The following is a 12245-nucleotide window of genomic DNA, read 5'->3' on the forward strand; positions in this document are numbered from 1 at the left end:
TGTCTTTTCTCAAAGAAGGTTTGGAGAAGGGTTTATCGACAAGTTCCCTAAAGGGTCATATCTCTGCCTTATCTATTTTGTTACGCAAACGTCTGGCAGATGTCCCAGATGTACAATCTTTTTGTCAGGCCTCGGTTAGGATCAGGTCTGTGTTCAAACCAGTTACTCCTACATGGAGTCTGAATTAGTTCTTAAAGTTCTTCAAGGAGATCCGTTTGAGCCTAAGCATTCCTTATATATTAAGTTGTTATCTTGGAAAGTGTTATTTCTTGTTGCTATTTCTTCAGCTCGAAGAGTGTCTGAGCTCTCGGCGTTGCAATACAATTCGCCTTACCTTATTTTCATTCAGATAAGGTAGTTTTACATACTAAACTGGGGTTTCTTCCTAAGGTTGTTTCAGACAGGAACATTATTCAGAAGATTGTTGTTCCTTCCTTGTGTCCTTATCCTTCTTCTCAGAAGGAACGTCTTCTGCACAATTTGGACGTTGTCCGTGTTTTAAAGTTTTACTTACAAGTAACTAAAGACTTTCGTCAGTCTTCTTCTCTGTTTGTCATTTTCTCTGGAAAAACGTAAGGGTCAGTAAGCTACGGCTACCTCTCTTTCTTTTTGGTTGAAGAGTATCATCTGCTTTGCATATGAGACTGCTGGACAGCAGCCTCCTGAAAGAGTTACGGCCCATTCCACTAGGGCTGTTGCTTCCTCATGGGCATTCAAAAATGAAGCTTCTGTAAAACAGATTTTCAAGGCTGCAACTTGGTCTTCTCTTCACACTTTTATAAATTTGATACTTTTGCCTCGGCTGAGGCTGCTTTTGGGAGAAAGGTTCTTCAAGCAGTGGTTCCTTCCGTTTAGGTTCCCTGTCTCATCCCTCCCTTATCATCCGTGTACTCTAGCTTTGGTATTGTATCCCACAAGTAAGGATGATGATCCGTGGACTCATCGTGTCTTTAAAAAGAAAAGAAAATTTATGCTTACCTGATAAATTTGTTTCTTTTTAGACACAATGAGTCCACGGCCCGCCCTGTTCTTTGGAGACAGGTTGTTAATTTTTGTAAACTTCAGACACCTCTGCACCTTGGCTTTTCCTTTCTCTTCCTAACTTCGGTCGAATGACTGGAGTGGGAGGGAAGTGAGGAGCTATTTAACAGCTCTGCTGTGTTGCTCTTTGCCTCCTCCTGCTGACCAGGAGGTGAATATCCCACAAGTAAGGATGACTCATCGTGTCTAAAAAGAAACAAATTTATCAGATAAGCATAAATTTTCTTTTATATTACTTTGGTCTTATAATTTTTTTAAGCCCCGCCCCTGCTCCTGCCCACCACATTTCAAATATTTTCCGCGGGGGGGGGGGGTCCCTCTTTTGAATTTTGAAATGCTGGGAGGTATGATACAGTGTAATCTCAAAGAAAAAGAAAAACACTATTTGGCACACACTTAAACACATAGGTAGATCCGCAGACAGGGAGCCAAAAAATACTTTTATTGTTAAATATTAAAATACAAATATTGGAGCATCTGGATTAAACACACTACAATTGTCTATTTCAAAATAAGAAAATAATTGTTGAGGCAAAATTAAGCAGATTCCAACACTGTCACGGATAGAAAAAGATCCCTAATAACCTACTGACTATGATTTGGTGCTACCCACAAAGGTCAGACTATCTCTTGGTAGGCAGCTGCCTACAATTATTGTGAAAAATGTATGGGCTTGCAGTGATTAAGGAATGACCAGAATTACCTGTATATCAAACACAGAGAGCACACAAATAAAGTATAACCATGTCCAGATTACTCACAGACAGGCGAATGCCTAACACATGCTTCGTCTGGGCTTTCTTAGAGCCTCAACGATTTGACAGTAAAAGTTAAGTTTTAATATTTTTTGCTCCCTTTCTGCGGATCTACCTATGTGTTTAAGTGCATGCCAAATAGGGGTTTTCTTTTTTGGGGGATTACAAAATATATGAAGTAACAAGGTTGTCACCAATTTGTTTGCCATAAAGAGCGTTGGGCCGGGGCGCAGCGTGCAGGCGTGCTGAATGGCCGCACCAAACTAGAGCTCCTGCAGTGGCGTCGACGGGGCTCTCCCTCAGACTCCCTAAAATCCACCAGAAATGCCTGAAACTGGCTCCTAATTGCAGGGGAAGAGTCTGGAGGTCCTATAATTGATTCCCTGGGGCTGTAACCAGCGTAAAGCTGTCGCTATTCTGACCGCGGCAGAGGCCGCACCTAAAGCCTGCTCCCAACGTGGAGGAGTTACGCGCAGAGCTGCAGTGACCGGAGACTAAAAACAGTCTCTTGCCCAAAACCGGAGGATCCTTGAGTTTTTGTACTGATCTGACAAAGGTCTGGTAAGCAGCTATTTAATGTGACGCACTTGACTCGATCCCTTCAGACACCATCTTGAATATTTGACACAACATGCCTTAAACGATAAACAGGCCCACACAGCCCCAGGCATTTACTTTAACATCCATATCACTCACCTCAGGGGCATTATGTGAACTCTATGACATATACTGCTGGGCAGTGAATAACCATTATAAAGCAAGAACCATCTCTTCCCATTTAAATCCAAGTTATCAAACAAAGAAGCGTACACTGTTTGGGACTGCTGAAGGGATAAAATACGCTGATTCATACATATATATAAAAGACTTTTCTACAATTTGCCATCATGGCGCAGCGCAGAACCAATAAAACTAATAAGAACTTAAAATCTAACACGGTGTCTGGCTCTGTAAACGCCTTTTTTAAAAGCACCGATAATAAAATAAAAAAAAACAGACCAACCTCAAATATATAGTGAAGATGAAGACCTGTCAGATAACCCTGATGCCATACATACGTCATCTCCCTCTAACTCACATCAACTCACAGAAGATGGCCCAGTTACATTAAAAGCGATGAAGGCTCTTATTAACCAGGTTAAATCCTGCATTAAGACTGAGTGCGCTGCGCTGAAGAAAGATATCAATGAGCTAGGGTACAGGGTTGAATCCTTAGAGCAGTGCTTTCCAAACTGTGTGTCGTGACACATTAGTGTGTCGGTGGCAGTGTGTAGGTGTCCCTGCTTCATCACAAATTTGTTTGACACGTGATTGATACCTAGTGGGTCACAGATCATCTTAACCTATTGGCGCAGCTCACCGAGAACTGAAACTATTCCCATTGACGACGTTGGCAGCACATTGGCTCCTGACTGCACGTGTAGTCTCCTCAATCGGCTTGTGACTGCATGTGTAGTCAGTGAGAGGGATAGCAGTGTGTTTGCAGCGCAGGCAGTAGTTAGTCCGACTCGCAGAGCTCTGAGGGCGGCAGCTTAAACGGTGAGCTGAAGTCCGAAGTCAAAGTGTTTTTTTTTGCAGCTAGCTCCCAGTAGTGCAGTGCTGCTCTTGTTCTTGATATATGGATAGGAAGTGGAAGCTTAAAAATGCTTGATGATGAAGTGCGAGTGTCTTTATCTAATTTGCCACCAAATATCCAGAAACTGTGTTCATCGCATCAACCTCATACATCCCCATTAAAATAGTAAGTAGCTATTGGTGTTATTAAACTTTTTTTTAATTCTTGTACATACATACTGTTACTTGTAAATACATTTTGTTATTATATAATTTATGTATGTGTCCGTATCTCTTAAAACAATTTTGTTTAACTTCCTGTTTGCTTGTACAACTGAATTACTGTGTCGCGAAATGAAGTAGGTCTAAAAAGTGTGTCGCCAACATGAAAAGTTTGGAAAGCTCTGCCATAGAGGAACAGCAAACACAGATCTCTGACCTAGAGATCAAAATAGACGATATAGAAAATAGGACAAGAAGGAACAATCTCCGAATACGCGGAGTTCCTGAGTCTGTGAAGGGCGAAGACATACCAGAACACCTAAAAAACCTATTCCAATCCCTAGCTATCTCCAACCAAAGAGTGATTGAGCCTATACCCCTCGAAAGAGCACACAGGTCCCTACGGCCCAAACCCAGCGATAATCAGCCCCCAAGGGACATTATTGTGTGCTTCTCAAGCTGAAGACATAGGGAGAAAATATTTAAACTGGCACGTACGCAACCCACTTTTTCATACATTGGCGTGAAAATCCAAGTCTATCAAGATCTCTCTGCCAGAACGCTTCTACTCAGAAAAGAATTTGCTCCTTTCACCACCCACCTACGGTCTCTCAAAATCCCTTACAGGTGGGGTTTTCCTGTATCCCTACAAATTATCAAAAACGGAAAGCACTTTGAATGCTCCTCTCTAGGGGATATGAATGACTTCTGTCAACTCTTGGACATTCCTGAAAATGAGGCCACTCTCCCCCAGTCTTCAAAATCCACAACGCCCATGCCAAAACCCCAGAGAAGACTCTGGTCTGAAGTCCTTAGTAAGCAGCATCTCAAGAAGTTATGTATGGACCCCACTAACAAGGTGGACCCCACTGGAACTGTGACTACTTGAATCTGTACCCGGGAGTTCGTGAGTATATGGTTTCACACACCTATAACTGGGTGATGCCTAAAGCCCATTCGCACTGACTTTCTGCACTACTGAACATTTATACCACTTGACCAGGGATTTCAATCTTTAAAAGGCTACACCCCTGGTTCTTCATAAGACTTTCTACTTTAATTAAGAGACATTCTCTTGATATGTTATAATATATTGTTTATTTTGGCTCTAGTTCTGGGCTTATGTTTTTAGCTCCTGGTTTGTCGGGAGGGGCCCGTCGGGCCACACTTTCTCCCCTTTTTTCTTTTCTCTCTGCCTACTTTGCCTTTGCTCTTCTATATTTTCACTACTGGTAGACTTTTTGTACTGTCAGTAGCTCTTAACACTCTCTCATCCCTCTCCTTTCTCCACCCTTCCACCCCTCTTCCTCTCTCTCCTCATTACCTTTTACCTTTCATTTTTATTGGTATCTGCTTTGTTAATACTGTTCAAAGAGTATTTTATTTTGGTTTTGTTCCTTTTTATTTGTTGAATTTCCTCATATACAGGATACAACACGGTTAGTTAGATTGTATTGGTTCATACTCATTTGAATACTAATAGTTACAACAATATGTAAGGACACACTCAGCCCAGCCAGTTTAGACTATGCACGCAAAATGTTAAGGTTTTTCTCTCCCCTTAGAAACTTTCAATAGCCTTCCACGATTTTTATAAAAAGAAAATTGATATTATTATGATCCAAGAGACCCATTTCAAAAAATCTAGTGAACCCTCACTCTCAAAGCTCTATTATGACCAACACTTTTTAAGCTCAGGCCTGACAAAACATAATGGGGTATGTATCTCCTTTAGAAAAGGCACCTCATTTGAACTACTTAACAAATACTTAGACAAGGAAGGTCGCTTTTTAATTTTAACGGGGCTGTACTTTGGTAGGCCTATTACTTCGGTTAATGTCTATGCACCCAATTGTCCCAAGTCCTCTTTTTTTCGTAAGGTGGTTAACCAGATTATAGATATTTCAAAAGGCCCAATATTCCTTAGTGGCGACCTTAACTTTCCAATCAGTCCTATGCTAGACACATCCTCTGGCAGGTCTTATATCAGAAATTCTCAGATAAGGGCCAATTGGCAAGCAATATGCACTATCCCTTGGCAAGCAATATGCACTATACCACCCACCCAACCACAAGGGACTTCACATTCTTCTCAAACCCCCAACGCTCTTTCACTCGGCTAGACTATATCCTCTGTGAACAACACATGCTTACCTCGCTCGTAGATTCCAGGCTCTATCATACCACTTGGTCAGACCATAGCATGGTCTGTACCACTTTTTTATGGTCCACTAAACCACACTACCAGCAACGCTGGAAATTAAATGATCAAATTTTTCTTGACCCCTTAATAACTACTGATCTGGCCGAAAAAACAACTGATTTTTTCTCCTTTAATAACCCCACAGCTACTTCTGCAATCAATAACTGGGAGGCATATAAATGTTACATAAGGGAGGTGATCATGGGTCACACACATAAGCAACGTAAGCAAAGGGCAGCTCAGTTTGTCTCATTGTCATCTGAGTTTAATTACTGCGAAAGCGCAGTAAAAAGTAACCATTAATCCCAATTGCTCTTGCAGAGATTACAACAGGCTAGAGAAGCATTAAATCAATATCTAATTAAGAGGGCACTTGCGTCCAAGTCGAAATTTTTTATCGAAAGTAATAAAGTAGGATGCCATTTGGCTAGGTCTTTGAGGACAGAGATACAAAACCTATATAGTTAAAATTACAGACTCCAGCGGAGTAACCCATACTAATAATACTGATATTGTTAACCAGTTTGCACAGTACTATACCTCTCTGTATAATCTCCCAACCACAAACTTGGAAACCAAACTTAGTCGAATAAATAACTATCTAGAACAAACCCGGCGCCCTACATTATCCAAAACAGATAGCGAAGCATTAGACGAACAATTCTCCATCCCGGAAATCCTATTAGCCATCAAGGATCTCCCCCAGGGCAAAGCTCCTGGCCCTGATGGATTTACCCCTAAATTCTACCACATGCTCAAATCCCTCCTCTGTCCCCACCTGTTAAACATTTACAATTCTTTTGACCAGAGTAGCCAACTACCATTAACGCTCCTGGAAGCCACAATTTCTGTAATTCCTAAGCCAGGTAAATCCCCAGACAAAGTTTCTAATTACCGCCCTATATCCCTAATAAACACAGATATTAAATTATACGCCAAATTATTAGCCATGAGAATCAACCAGCACCTTCCATCTCTCGTGCATACAGACCAGGTTGGCTTTATCCCAGGCAGGGAGGCTAAAGAGAACACCATTCGAGTTCTGCACACCCTATTCTCTGCCTCAGCCTCTAAAACGCCCCTAGTCCTACTTTCCACATACGCCAAACAAGCCTTTGACAGGGTGGACTGGGATTTCCTTTGGTCCACTCTGTCAAAGTTTGGGTTCTCACAGGTATTGATCTCTTGTATAAAAGCTCTTTATAATAACCAAACAGCATATATTAATGCTAATAATACACTTTCCCAGAGGATCCATATAAGTAATGGTACCCGTCAGGGGTGCCCTCTCTCGCCATTGCTGTTTGCCTTGGTGGTGGAGGCACTGGCTGCTCGGATAAGGAGCAATCCCCTTATACAGGGTGTCTCCTTCGGAGAGATCCACAAAAAGGTCTACTGTACGCGGATGATATCATATTTACATTACGCTCTCCACTCACATCCATGCCTGCCCTCCTCAGAGATCTGGAAGAGTATAAGCTGGTCTCTAACTTCTCCGTCAATATGGAAAAGTCGATGATACTACCAGTACATATTACTGCAGAAGAAACACGATATCTTACAACACACACTTCTTTCCAGATAACCGGGAAAATTAAATACTTAGGAATAGATATATCTCCCAACCATACAGAACTATTCAATCTTACCTATGTTCCCCTCCAAGTAGAAACTGACAAATCCCTTGAGCTCTGGCATAAACAAGGCCATCTTTCCTGGATGGGGCGCATCAATGCGATAAAAATGAATATTCTCCCCAAATACCTTTACCTATTTCAAGTCCTCCCCTTAGATCTCCCTACACAATATCTACTGAAACAACAAAAAAGATTTGATCGGTTCATCTGGTCACATAAAAGACCCAGAGTGACTAGAAACACACTGTTCCTTAACAGAGAAGATGGCGGCCTAGGATCTCCCAGCCTGGTAAATTATTATAAATCGGCGCGTATAGTTGCCTGGAAACACTCCACACCAGAGAAGCCCTGGGTGCAGATAGAAACCTTTCTAACGGGTGGGTTGAATCTAGGGGATCAGTGCTGGATACCACGCAGGTGGAGGTCCCGTGAAGTTTGGGTTAACTACTATATAGCAGCCACACTCCGTACGTGGGACAAATCCTTAGTAACAGATAGACTGATTTCCACCCAAGTATCTCCTCTTTCCCCACTGCTCAATAATCCCCTATTGTTGCAATCCCACACCATTCTAACACCGCGGATTGCAGATGCCCCCTCCAATATACCAACACACATACTACTCCAAAACAGACTTATGCGTCCTCAAGCGGAGATAGGCCAACTATTGGGTCCTCCATTTCATTTGTGGTTCTTATACCTACAAGCTAGACATGCCATATTTACCAGTCCACATAAAACGTATCTCACTAGGCCCCTAACTCCCTTTGAAAACATGTGTACGACCCCCTCAATAACTAATTTGCACATATCCATAATCTACAAGCTACTTAGAGGAACTTTTCCCAATAAAAGGCCTGCATACATCACAAAGTGGGATAAAGAGCTGGATATAACGTTAACCGATAATCAATGGGGCCACATTCTCAAAGAAACCAAAAAATCGCCCTTATCATTAATTTTAGTAGAAATTAATTTTAAGTTACTTTCAAGATGGTATTTAACCCCCCACCGACTCCATAATATTTTTCCCAGCTCCTCATCCCTGTGTTGGAGACACTGCGGAGAGGTTGGCACCCTCTCCATATATGATGGTTCTGCCCACTTCTTCGAACATACTGGAACAGTATAAATAAACAGGTTGACACGATCTTAGGGAGGCCCCTTGAATTTACCCCAAACAAGGTCCTGCTGAGCGATATCCCAAATATTACATGCCTATACCGAAAGAAACTACTACATAGCATGCTTAACTGTGCCAGGCGCTTGATACCTAGGTTTTGGAAGAAAGCTGTAGTACCCACTTATGCTATGTGGATTAGGGAAGTGAGCCATGTACTTGAACTAGAAAAAATACATTAAACGTTCATAGGCAAGCAAGACTTTATTGCTGATGTAATATTTATCTGGGAGCAAGGTATATGAACTCACCACAATTGCACTGTGTCAAATCTGTATTTCATCACTAATTAAACTGTAACCGTAACTCAAGCTGTCTTAAGAACCTAGAAGAGTTTGCATTTCTGAATGGCTCATAGTTAAATATGCTGTTTAAAGGTATCAAGATTCCAAGTGTTGCCGTTCATGTTCTATAAGTGGTTGTTGTTAATATCCATCCAAATGTGTTATCTTCTATTGCATGTGAATTTATGCTCCTGTTTGAAAACAATAACATTTATTTAAAAATAAAGAGCGTTGGGCCAGGCTGTTAAAGGGACATGAAACCCCATTTTTTTCTTTCATGATTTAGAAAGAGCATGTAATTTTAAACAACTTTCTGATTTACTTCTAATATCTAATTTGCTTCATTCTCTTGATATCCTTTCCTTAAAAGAATATCTAGAGAGGCTCAGTAGCTGCTGATTGGTGGCTGCACATAGATGTCTCTTGTGATTGGTTCACTTATATGCATTGCTATTTCTTCAACAAAGGATATCTAAAGAATGAAACAAATTAGATAATAGAAGTAAATTGGAATGTTGTTTAAAATTGTATTCTCTACCTGAATCATGAAAGAAAAATGTTGTGTTTAGTGTCCCTTTAACTTCTGTTGTATGATGCATATATCCACACATAAATGAGTGGCCCACAGGATTTTAACCCATTTAAAATATCAGTTACTCAAAATTATGCCATGTTTGCTATCTGTTTATTGCAATATAAGATGATTTTTTTTTTTTTTTATAAAATGTAGTTTGTTTAGGTTTTTGGAAAGTGTATTATTTTATTTAAAATAAAAATAATGCTATATTGTTTATAAATCTTTATTTTGCAAATTGCAATAAGTTGCATGATAAGAAGCTGACTGAATAAGAAGCCAGTACATTTTGCAGCTTTCTCACTCACAGTGGTTACCTTATAAATGACACAGTGGTTACTTTATAAATGAGAGTCACAGTGGTTAACTTATAAGTGAAAATCAGCATAAACCACTGTGAATGAAAAGAGCAAGAAAGCTGCAAAATGTTTCGTTTTCAGAATGATTGTCTATAGGTTGTTTGTTACATTAAAGTTGATTAAAAAAAAAAAATGAAAAAAAAGCTTTGAGTGGAGTTCACATGTTTCCTGTCTAGAGTAGAGCTCCAGTCTGCAGCTAGACCCTTCACCTGTAGTGTTACTTATAAATAAAGCATGTAAAAAAAAAACTTTATTCTGATTGGTTGCTGTATGCCACTTGATCATACATGTTTCCTGTCCACTCTAGACAGGAAACATGTGACCTCCACTGACTCTAGACAGGAAACATGTGACCTCCACTCAAAGCTTTTATTTTTTTTATCAACTTTAATATAACAAACAACCTATAGACAATCATTCTGAAAACAAAACATTTTGCAGCTTTCTTGTTCTTAATGTTCATTCACTAACGGCTAGATTACGAGTTTTGCGTTATGAGCTGTGCGGTGTTAACGTGCAGTTTTTTCTCACCACTCACCTGCAGCGCTGGTATTACAGGTTTTTGCAAACCCAGCGTTAAAAGGCAAGAAGTGAGCGTAGAGCAAAATTGTGCTCCATACTGTACTCCAATACCAGCGCTGCTTAAGTCAGCGGTGTGCTGGTTGTACGTGGTCGTGCACGATTTCCCCATACACATCATTGGGGAAAGTCGGCTTAAAAAAATTCTAACACCTGAAAAAAAGCAGCGTAAATCTCAGTAACGCAGCCCCATTGATTCCTATGGGGAAACACATTTAACGTTTACACCTAACACCCTAACATGAACCCCGAGTCTAAACACCCCTAATCTTACTCTTATTAACCCCTAATCTGCCGATCCCGACATCGCCAACACGTACATTATACTTATTAACCCCTAATCTGCTGCTCCGGACATCGCAGACACCTACATTATACTTATTAACCCCTAATCTGCTGTCCCCCAACATTGCCAACACCTACTTTATATTTATTAAACCCTAATCTGCCGCCCCAACGTCGCCGCCACTATATTAAATGTATTAACCCCTAAATCTAAGTCTAACCCTAACACCCCTAACTTAAAGGGACACTGAACCCAAATTTTTTCTTTCGTGATTCAGATAGAGCATGAAATTTTAAGCATCTTTCTAATTTACTCCTATTATCAAATTTTCTTAATTCTCTTGGTATATTTATTTGAAATGCAAGCATGTAAGTTTAGATGCCGGCCCATTTTTGGTAAACAACCTGGGTTGTTCTTGCTGATTGGTGGATAAATTCATCCACCAATAAAAAAGTGCTGTCCAGAGTCTGAACCAAAAAAAGCGCTTAGATGCCTTCTTTTTCAAATAAAGATAGCAAGAGAACGAAGAAAAATTGATAATAGGAGTAAATTACGTAAGATAGAGCAGTATTGCATGCTCTATCTGAATCACAAAAGAAAAAAATTGGGTTCAGTGTCCCTTTAAATATAATTTAAATAAATCTAAATAAAATTCCTATCATTCCCTAAATTATTCCTATTTAAAACTAAATACTTACCTATAAAATAAACCATAAGTTAGCTACAATATAACTAATAGTTACATTGTATCTAGCTTAGGGTTTATTTTTATTTTACAGGCAAGTTTGTATTTATTTTAACTAGGTAGAATAGTTACTAAATAGTTATTAACTATTTACTAACTACCTAGCTAAAATAAATACAAATTTACCTGTAAAATAAAACCTAACCTAAGTTACACTAACACCTAAAACTATACTACAATTAAATAACTTACCTAAATTAAATACAATTAAATAAATTAAATATAATTAGCTAAATTACGTAAAAAAAACAAAAAAAACTAAATTACAGAAAATAAAAAACAAATTACAAGATATTTAAACTAATTACACCTAATCTAAGAGCCCTATAAAAATAAAAAAGCCCCCCAAAATAATAAAACCCCCTAGCCTAAACTAAACTATTAATAGCCATTAAAAGGGCCTTTTGCGGGGCATTACCCCAAAGAAATCAGCTCTTGTAAATAAAAAATACAAATACCCCCAACAGTAAAACCCACCATCCACACAACCAACCCCCAAAATAAAAACCTAATCTAAAAATCCTAAACTCTCCATTGTCCTGAAAAGGGCATTTGGATGGGCATTGCCCTTAAAAGGGCATTTGGCTCTACAGGGAGTGCAGAATTATTAGGCAAGTTGTATTTTTGAGGATTAATTTTATTATTGAACAACAACCATGTTCTCAATGAACCCAAAAAACTCATTAATATCAAAGCTGAATAGTTTTGGAAGTAGTTTTTAGTTTGTTTTTAGTTATAGCTATTTTAGGGGGATATCTGTGTGTGCAGGTGACTATTACTGTGCATAATTATTAGGCAACTTAACAAAAAACAAATATATACCCAT

Source organism: Bombina bombina, chromosome 3 (genome assembly GCF_027579735.1).
Source record: "Bombina bombina isolate aBomBom1 chromosome 3, aBomBom1.pri, whole genome shotgun sequence".
Taxonomy (NCBI): Eukaryota; Metazoa; Chordata; class Amphibia; order Anura; family Bombinatoridae; genus Bombina; species Bombina bombina.